The sequence below is a fragment of the Thalassophryne amazonica genome, chromosome 3, assembly GCF_902500255.1.
Source record: "Thalassophryne amazonica chromosome 3, fThaAma1.1, whole genome shotgun sequence".
In the NCBI taxonomy this organism is placed as follows: domain Eukaryota; kingdom Metazoa; phylum Chordata; class Actinopteri; order Batrachoidiformes; family Batrachoididae; genus Thalassophryne; species Thalassophryne amazonica.
Window position 1 is genome coordinate 27,479,804 of NC_047105.1, and position 10,858 is coordinate 27,490,661.

Here is a 10,858-nt window from a genome sequence, read left to right on the forward strand (position 1 = left end):
CAGCTCAATAGAGCTCTGACTCTTTGTCAGCCTGGCTACAGTGCTGAAAAGAAACCTGGGGTTGTTCTTATTTTCTTCAATTAGTGAGAGTAGAAAGATGTTCCTAGCTTTACGGAGGGCTTTTTTTATAGAGCAACAGACTCTTTTTCCAGGCTAAGTGAAGATCTTCTAAATTAGTGAGACGCCATTTCCTCTCCAACTTACAGGTTATCTGCTTTAAGCTACGAGTTTGTGAGTTATACCACGGAGGTCAGACACTTCTGATTTAAAGCTCTCTTTTTCAGAGGAGCTACAGCATCCAAAGTTTGTCTTCAATGAGGATGTAAAAACTATTGACGAGATACTCTATCTCCCTTACAGAGTTTAGGTAGCTACTCTGCACTGTGTTGGTATATGGCATTAGAGAACATAAAGAAGGAATCATATCCTTAAACCTAGTTACAGCGCTTTCTGAAAGACTTCTAGTGTAATGAAACTTATTCCCACTGCTGTGTAGTCCATCAGAGTAAATGTAAATGTTATTAAGAAATGATCAGACAGAAGGGAGTTTTCAGGGAATACTGTTAAGTCTTCTATTTCCATACCATAAGTCAGAACAAGATCTAAGATATGATTAAAGTGGTGGGTGGACTCATTTACTTTTTGAGCAAAGCCAATAGAGTCTAATAATAGATTAAATGCAGTGTTGAGGCTGTCATTCTCAGCATCTGTGTGGATGTTAAAATCGCCCACTATAATTATCTTATCTGAGCTAAGCACTAAGTCAGACAAAAGGTCTGAAAAATTCACAGAGAAACTCACAGTAACGACCAGGTGGACGATAGATAATAACAAATAAAACTGTTTTTTTGGGACTTCCAATTTGGATGGACAAGACTAAGAGACAAGCTTTCAAATGAATTAAAGCTCTTGTCTGGGTTTTTGGATTAATTAATAAGCTGGAATGGAAGATTGCTGCTAATCCTCCACCCCGGCCCGTGCTACGAGCATTCTGACAGTTAGTGTGACTCGGGGGTGTTGACTCATTTAAACTAACATATTCATCCTGCTGTAACCAGGTTTCTGTTAGGCAGAATAAATCAATATGTTGATCAATTATTATATCATTTACCAACAGGGACTTAGAAGAGAGAGACCTAATGTTTAATAGACCACATTTAACTGTTTTAGTCTGTGGTGCAGTTGAAGGTGCTATATTATTTTTTCTTTTTGAATTTTTATGCTTAAATAGATTTTACTGGTTATTGGTGGTCTGGGAGCAGGCACCGTCTCTACGGGGATGGGGTAATGAGGGGATGGCAGGGGGAGAGAAGCTGCAGAGAGGTGTGTAAGACTACAACTCTGCTTCCTGGTCCCAACCCTGGATAGTCACGGTTTGGAGGATTTAAGAAAATTGGCCAGATTTCTAGAAATGAGAGCTGCTCCATCCAAAGTGGGATGGATGCCGTCTCTCCTAACAAGACCAGGTTTTCCCCAGAAGCTTTGCCAATTATCTATGAAGCCCACCTCAAGCCCACAGACAGCTACACTTGCTTTCTTTGCAGAGCATGAAAGTCAATGTACAAATATGTTACTACCCGTAGTTAAAGCTTTGTAAATTATACTTGTGTGTAATTCCACTTTGTTGTCATTTTGTTCTTCTGATTCAGTTCTGTGGTAGTTTAATGTGGATCCGTGTGCACAGAGTGTACTCATGTCATGAATCTGCCTATCTGAATATTGTGCCATATAAATAGCAGGAAACTCTTTGCTCTACTTTAGACTGGGTATTTGGTCTACTGGTGCAATCAGTTTCTGCTACCACACGAGAGTAACGTGCCAACATTGCACCTGACTGTATGTCATTTTTAGGCTGCTGTACCCATGGTACTCAAATAAGAGATATTGCTCTTGGTAATGTCACAAGGAATGCAGTAGACATGACAGTAACAGGTCAGTGGTACACTAGCACTGATGCTTGCCCTGGATTGTGTGCTGGTTTGTGCGCTGCTTTGCTTCGCAGTGCTGCACTGTGCGCTGGCTGTTGAAAAGTTCCAGTGTTGGAAGTTACCTTAGTTTGATGTGGTTAAAGCTATTAGAATTTGCCTGGAAAGAGCTACTCTGTAATTCTTTCATCAACAATTTTTGTGGCAACAGCTCAGTAATTGCTTATTATTTACAAGGAAAAAAAAAAAATCTCAAAAGTTCTGCTTTGTAACCAATGCTAGTTTTCATTGTACAGTGAATATTTTTGGAATTTGTATTATTAGTCAGATAACAAGGACACATTAAGGGGTCTAGAAACATAAAAACCCTTTGATTTGGACTTGCTGGTGAAGGCTATGCACTCCCCCGAGGGTTAAATTCCAAAATTCAGCAAGACTGACAAAAGAGAGTGAAAAGAGAATGAGATGGTTTTAACATGTGCAGAGGAGAGATACATGGCATATGGAGAGAAGGATGCTGAGGATGGAGTGAACAGGTAGGAGGAGAAGAGGGAGGCCAAGAAGGAGGTCTTTGGATGTACTGATAGACAGTGATGGGCACAGCTAACCAAAAAGTTAGCTTCGATAATCGCTAATCAGTGAACTGAAAAGTTAACTTTTATAACGCTAAACCGATAACTACTTGTCAAAATGCATGGAACACTGCCATCTACTGGATGGTGAATGATGCCCGGTTATATCACATTGTTGTTGCTGAATCACAACTTAACAAACAGAATTTTCAGTTTTGCAAATGTCTTTTTATACAAATGAAAAATATGACATATTTTACAAATACATATTTATTTGTAAAAATCAACACACAACTTACAGTACCTTGTCTGTTGGTTTTTACATATAATGAATCAACCAATCAGTGATGAGCGAATGCTCAGTTTACCCATAATGCCTTTTGGCATCTGTGTGTGTTAATGTTCAAAGCTTCAGAATTAGTGCATTATTTTAAAATTAAAAGATATGTGTTATATTTTCACTTTGTACAAATGACAGAGTTGACATTAATGTAGTTAACTATCTGGATTAATTTATTTATAAATCAAAAACCATAAGTCAAACCTGCTTTCCTGTTGAGGGACTCCGCCTCACGTCTGGACCGCTGTATGCTGAGAATGTAAATTACTTATGTTTTTTTGTTTGTTTGTTTTGTTTTTGTTTTTTGTTTTTTGTCAAAAGGCTGGCAACCAGGCACCTTCTGCTGGAGTAGAGCTGAGCTGAGCTGAGCTTTTGACAGGGGTCAAAGTTAAAGTTGCTCCAGTTTTGGTAAAACGTGGTGCAAATTATTGGTTGAACTAATAGGATCAACAAATGGAATAGTTCTGACTGTGTTGAATGTTCCAAAGTAAAGGTCAAACAATGTCAACGTCCATTGGATTCTATGACATGTGACATATGTTACCCCGTAACATGATAATTAAGCATGACACATGGTACAAAGTATTTATTTTAAAATATTAAGCATGACACATGGTACAAAGTATTTATTTTTAAAATCCTACTAACTCAACCAATAATTTGCATCATGTTTTACCATAATTGGAGCAACTTTAACTTTTGACCCCATAACTCCAGAACATTCAGTCACAGATAGTCCAATCTATACCTTTTTGGATCTTTGTGATCAAAACACATAATGTGGTATAGCTTTCAGTATGATTGGAACATTTTTTTGACCCCTATGCAGTTCTTCAATTGGACCCCTACTTGGCCCCCTATTGAAAATTTCAAATGGCTAACATTATTTTTCTAAAATATGTACCAAAAGGTATACACAGTCAAACTTGGTGCTTGTAACCGGATTTGAAGGATTCCTCTGCAAATATTCTGTTATCTGCTGCACTATTTCTGTGCCACTCCAAGGCACAGAGCCCAACTAAGCATGCAGTCACAAAGTTCTTCTGCTGTGAATTCATCTGGATTTTGAGGGAGCAATCTGGAGTGAACTGTTCAGCAGCTGATGGTAGGATGAATATGAGGGGTGTATGGAGGCAATTCGCCTGATTCACAATGCAATAGCGCACAACAGGCAGAACATTATTATTGACTGTGCATAATGGTTGCTGATCATTTGCCAGTGAGACATACCATTAATCGTAACACATGGTAAGAGGTTCCAACTGTTCCTGAGGTCTCCTGACGCCTCTGTCCCGAATATCACATTCCTGATCAGCGGCCAAGAATGTATACGTCGTGGCATTCGTGACTTGTCGTCGTTATGTGTAAACACAGCATTGCAAGAAATGTGTGTCAACAGTCGCACACCTTACCTACAATTTATGGCACACAAAGGCAGGATGGATGAGTCATACACTGGCCTTGAAATATTGTGCATGCCTAAATTTTTCAAGTACTCTGGGTATTACAATGTATATCAGTGTGCTTCAACATGCTCACCAAAAACGTACCCATAACTTATTAGAACGTATTCCATGTATACCAGCATTTTTAATACGGTCAGCATACGCTGGTTAAATCATCAAGGTGTGACAGGAGTGTTAGTTATGAAAAGACTCCTAAGTTTGAGCTTCATTTGATGACATTTATGGTATTTGGCACTAACTTTGTCCGACGAAGCCAACTTATGGTTGAATATGAAGGACATGTTGTGTAAGAAATATGTTATGGCGCTGCTCTGTGGCCTACGCCTCTGTGAGCCACAAGTGTTATTCACAGCGAGGTAGCAGCTGACATTGCTAGGAGAAGTTACCTTCAACTGGAGGACATCAGTTCAATCGTCTGCATTCAGTCCAACTAAAGGTGTCCTTCAGCAACTTACTAACCATTCCCAGGAGCTTCAAAATGCCTGGCACAAACACCAACACAGAGCCAACGATGCTGCAACATTTAACTCAATAATCAGTAAAAGAAAATAAACTGGACAGAAAGATCAAAAAACGTACTCTGGCCACTGAGATGAATATAAATATAAAAGAATAAATCATTCCAAATGTGATTCCATTCGTCCAAAGGCAATTTGAATATTGGACTGTGGCACTTTTGTTAATCTCGAAATTGGGTTTAAGATTAATACTATTTCCCTATAATGATCTTTTTTTCCTTTCTCAGTGTATCCTACAATGAGATATTTAATATTCAGAAAAACAAGATTCTGAAATAGAGTTCAGAGCAGAAAGTTAAATGAAAAGCTCAGTGAAACGTATTTTTAGTTCCTTTGGTCAGTGTGCTCGCCTACAGAATATTTTTGGAAATATTCACAGATGCAGAAAGCTCGTTTTCTTTTTGAGTTTGTGTTGGAGGAATCAAAGAGAGCAGCAGACCAGGTAGGATCAGAGTGTTTGTGAATGCACATAACGTGCAAACGTCTGAAGGTAACATATATACATGAGCCTTAATGCTTTCAGCCAGTAGAGTTTGGGCTGTACTCTGCCCTTTTTATGTTTTGCCTTTTTGGGCGTATCAGTAAAATTGGTTTGCAGCACTCAGGGTTGGATTTTCAGGAGTCCGTGTTTTTGCAAAGATGCCGCCTAAAACCAGGTTTAAACCTCAGTGAAAGTGGTGGCAACCTATAAAGCACTTCATATATATATATATCCCTCTCACCACCCCCGGGGAGGGTGGTATGTGTGCTCAGGCTCAGGTCCTCTACCAGAGGCCTGGGAGGTTTGAGGGTTCATCGCAGTATCTTAGCTGTGCTGAGTACCTTCAGTTTCAGTTTCAATTTATTTTCATTTATATAGCATCAAATCAGAACAAAGTTGCCTCAAGACGCTTCACACAAGTAAGGTCTAACCTTACCAACCTCCAGAGCAAGCACACAGGTGACAGTGGTAAGGAAAAACTCCCTCTGATGATTTGTAGGAAGAAACCTCAAGCAGACCAGACTCAAAGGGGTGACCCTCTGCCTGGGCCATACTACAGATACAAATTACAAAACAATTCACAAAATGACTATACAGGAAATGTTGCTGGCGCTCAGGACAGGAGGGTTACAGAAATAGACACCACCCCCCATCTCTGGATGCAGCTGAACCTCAAACAGAGAGAAAAAACAGAATCAGGCATCAGAAAGACAACAAATATATATAATTTGTCAGCATAAGCAAAAGAAAATAAAAGAAATACTAAGGTGATCACCGGCCACTAGCCCTAAGCTTCACGAAAATACCCAGAAAAAGTTGAGGGCCGTGGCCCGCTCTATTTCCTAATAAAATGAATTAAAACAGCATCATAACATACTATGCTAGTATGCTAGCCATACGAAAGGGAAAATAAGTGCATCTTAAGTCTGGATTTGAAAGTCTCTACAGAATACGACTGTTATATTGATGCAGGGAGATCATTCAATAGAACAGGGGTACAATAAGAGAAGCTCTGTGACCTGTAGATTTTTTTATTCACCCTAGGGACTCAAAGTAGTCCTGCACCCTAAGAATGCAAAGCCCGGGCCGGGACATAGGGTTTACTTAGGTCAGCTAGGTAGGGAGGTGCCAGTCTGTGAACAATTTTAGAGGCTAGTAGCAGAACCTTAAAATCAGATCTCACTGGAACAGGAAACCAGTGAAGAGATGCCAAATGGGTGCAATGTGGTCAAATTTTCTGCTTCTTGTCAGAATTCTGGCAGCCCAATTGGTGACCCCTAATGCTGAAGTGCAGTAAACCAGAAAATAGAACACTGCAGTAATCCAATCTAGAAGAGATAAACACATGAATCAAGGTCTCAGCATCAGCCATAGACAGGATAGGATGAATCTTCGCTATATTTTGCAGGTGCAAGAAACAGTCCTCGTAATATCTCTAATGTGGAGGTCAAAGGACAGCGTAGGAAGAAAAATTACCCCAGGTTCCTCACTTTGTCAGTGTGATGTATGACACACGAGCCCAGGCTAAGTGTTCACTGGTCAAATTGATGCCGTTGTCTCACTGGACCAAGAACCATCATTTCAGTCTTGTCAGAGTTTAAAAGTAGGAAATTGCTAGAACATCCAGCTTTTCACTGATGCAAGGCAATCTTATAAGGATTTTATGTGGATGAGATTACCAGCAGTATCAGCATGTGTAAATGTTAAATGGACTGCATTTATATATTGCTTTTCCATCTGTATCAGATGCGCAAAGAGCTTTACCGATCAATGCCTCAGATTCACCCTGATGTCAGGCTGCTGCCATGCAGTGATTTGCGATTTGAACCGAGGATGCTCTGCTCTCAAACCCAATGCTTAACCACTAGACCATCACCTCCCCTATGTATAACTGAGTATCACCAGCATGGCATTGAAAGATAATCCCAAATGCCGTAATATATGCCCAAGGGGTGCTATATAAAGGGAGAAAGCAGGGGGCCTAAGACCCTGTTGAACCCCAAATGTTATGTGGGCCGCTGAAGAGGAGGTACTGCTTGCCCCACCACCACCAGAGGGCGCCCTGTTTGGAGTGCGGGCTCCAAGCACGAGAGGGCGCCAGACCCAGAAGAAGTGACAGCTGTCATTCATCCCCTGCACCAGCTGTCACTCGTTCATCGTCATCATCACCATCATAAAAGCCGGACTGCAACTCCACCTCCTCGCCGAGAAATCGACTACTATTGAAAGGGTAACTTCTCTGCTGACTGACACTTTGTGTGTATAACCTGAACTTCTGTTTGCAGCCGTTTTCCTGGAGTGTTGCCTTGTCTGAGGAATTGGCGTTTGGTGTGACAGCGACGGCTTCGCCTCACACCCCAACCCAGATAAGTGGTTAAACCAGGAGCTGCACGAGTGTGTGATTGGAGGTGGAGGTGCTCCCTCCTAACTGTGTATGGACTGTGGATTACTGAGTGTGCGGACTCACACTCATACATCTTATCTCTGCTTTCTGCCAGCAGTACCAGGGTCGACAGCCGAAGACAGAGGCCACCTGGGACTCGGGACTTGGCGGCTCCGGTGTTCTTCAGACCGTTGGTGGTGGAAGCCGTGTGGGACGCGGCTTCTCTCTCGTCGGGGGTCTTCTATCTTCGAGCCTGCCCACACGTCACCTGGTGTTAATTGACTGTGCAAATTTCTGTAAATTTAGTTGTGTATTATCACAACATTAAATTGTTACTTTTTGGCTTACTCATTGTCCGTTCATTTGCGCCCCCTGTTGTGGGTCCGTGCTACGACACCTTCCCAACAGGATTTCTCGGCCATCGTCATGGATTCCGAGGGGCGTCAACCCGAGCTTGAACGGCCAATGGAAGAGCCAGGAGCGCAGGCGTCAGCGGGAGGCGTGTTGAGTGAGCTGCAGCAGATCTTAACCGCCTTCACGGCTCGGTTAGATTTAGTGACCGAGCAGAATGTCCTCCTTAATCGGAGGGTGGAGGCTCTCACCGCCAGGGTGGAAGCGCACGATCAGGGCGCTGCTGCAGCCACTCCTCTGGCTGGTCCTGGGCCTGTATCAGACGTTCCACTGGTCGTTCAACGAACCCCCCCACCGTCCCCTGAAGCATACATAAGCCCTCCGGAACCGTACGGGGGCTGTGTCGAGACGTGCGCAGACTTCCTCATGCAGTGTTCGCTCGTCTTTTCACAGCGCCCTGTCATGTACGCATCAGACGCCAGCCGGGTGGCTTATGTTATTAATCTGCTTCGAGGAGAGGCACGCGCCTGGGCTACGGCGCTTTGGGAGCAGAATTCACGGCTCCTCACGTCTTATACTGGGTTTGTACGGGAGTTCAAACAAGTGTTTGACCATCCCAACAGAGGCGAGACCGCTTCGAACGTGCTGCTGTCTATGAGACGGGCACCGTAGCGCAGCCGAGTATGCAGTCGACTTCCGCATCGCGGCAGCGAGGTCCGGCTGGAATAACGTTGCCCTCCGCACCGCCTTCGTAAATGGACTGTCCCCGGTCCTGAAGGAGCACCTGCTGGCTAAGGAGGAACCGCGGGATTTTGACGGGCTTGTCGATTTAGTTATACGCTTAGACAACCGTTTAAATGAGCATCGTCGGGAGCAGGCTGGGGGGCGTGACTGGGCACAAGCCATCCCTCCTCCTTCCGGTTCCGAAAAGGTGACGTTGTCCCCACGCTTCACTGCCAGAGAGCTCCGTGTGGCTACAGCTCCCCCTGCTGAGGAGGCTATGGACACGAGCAGGGCCAAAGTGAAAACAAACATCAGACAAAGGAGGCTGGCCCGCGGGGAGTGTTTTATCTGCGGCTGTTGTGAGCACCGGCAGAAGGACTGCCCCAAACGGTCAAACTACAACGCCCGTCCTTAGAAACTGGGCTAAGGGTGGGCCATAACACGCACGCGGGAAAACTCCGTAAATCTGCACGAATCCCAGTAATGATCCTTTGTGGGGATTTAACCCTTCACGCCCCAGCACTGGTAGACACGGGGTCGGAAGGGAATCTGCTAGATAACAGATGGGCAAAGGAAGTAGGGCTCCCCCTGGTGGCTCTGCCGGCACCATTGCAGGTGCGAGCACTAGATGGCACCCTGCTTCCATTAATCACACATCAGACACAACCAGTGACCTTGGTTGTGTCTGGGAATCACAGGGAGGAGATCGTGTTCCATGTAACACCATCTACCTCCCGAGTGATTTTGGGATTTCCATGGATGGTGAAGCACAATCCCCGGATAGACTGGCCGTCCGGGGTTGTGACGCAGTGGAGCGAAACCTGCCACAGGGAGTGTTTAGGATCCTCGGTTCCTCCCGGCACGACGGCTAATGAGGAGGTTAAAGTCCCCCCCAATCTATCGGCGGTGCCAAAGGAGTCCCATGATCTTGCTGACATTTTCAGCAAAGATCTGGCACTCACTCTTCCCCCGCACCGACCGTACGATTGTGCCATTGATTTGGTCCCGGGCGCTGAGTACCTGTCCAGTAGGTTGTACAACCTCTCACGTCCGGAACGCGAATCAATGGAGACCTACATCCGGGACTCTTTAGCTGCCGGTCTGATCTGGAACTCCACCTCCCCGATGGGTGCTGGTTTCTTTTTTGTGGGTAAAAAGGACGGCGGACTCCGTCCATGCATTGATTACAGAGGGCTGAACGAGATCACGGTTCGCAACCAATACCCATTACCTCTGTTGGATTCAGTGTTCACGCCCCTGCATGGAGCCCAAATTTTCACGAAATTGGATCTTAGAAACGCGTACCACCTGGTTCAGATCCGGAAGGGAGACGAATGGAAGACGGCATTCAACACCCCGTTAGGTCACTTTGAGTACCTGGTCATGCCGTTCGGCCTCACTAACGCCCCCGCGACGTTCCAAGCTTTGGTAAATGACGTCTTGCGGGACTTCCTGCATTGGTTCGTCTTCGTATATCTGGACGATATACTCATTTTTTCCCCGGACCCTGAGACCCATGTCCAGCATGTACGTCAGGTCCTACAGCGGTTGTTGGAGAACCGGCTGTTAGTGAAGGGCGAGAAGTGCGAGTTCCACCGCACTTCTTTGTCCTTCCTGGGGTTCATCATCTCCTCCAACTCCGTCGCCCCTGATCCGGCCAAGGTTGCGGCGGTGAGAGATTGGCCCCAACCAACAAGCCGCAGCAAACTACAGCAGTTCCTCGGCTTTGCAAATTTCTACAGGAGGTTCATTAAAGGTTACAGTCAGGTAGTTAGCCCCCTGACTGCCCTGACCTCCACCAAGGTCCCCTTCGCCTGGTCGGATTGGTGCGAAGCCGTGTTCCAGGAGTTGAAACTCCGGTTCTCGACTGCACCAGTTCTGGTGCAGCCTGATCCTGATCGCCAGTACATAGTAGAAGTGGACGCCTCTGACTCAGGGATAGGAGCCGTGCTGTCCCAGAGCGTGGAGGCTGATAAAGTTCTCCATCCTTGTGCCTTTTATTCCCGCAGGTTGACCCCAGCTGAACGGAACTATGATGTCGGCAATCGGGAGCTCCTCGCGGCGAAGGAGGCTCTTGAAGAGTGGAGACACCTGCTGGA

The 10,858-nt window shown here is 45.0% G+C and overlaps 1 protein-coding gene across 1 annotated transcript in view; it reads left to right on the forward strand.

Moving 5' to 3' along the window:
- The window catches only part of ptprt (protein tyrosine phosphatase receptor type T), a 1,196,058-nt gene that overhangs the window by 926,704 nt on the left and 258,496 nt on the right, over window positions 1–10,858 (forward strand). The gene's annotated exons all lie outside the window — the stretch shown is intronic.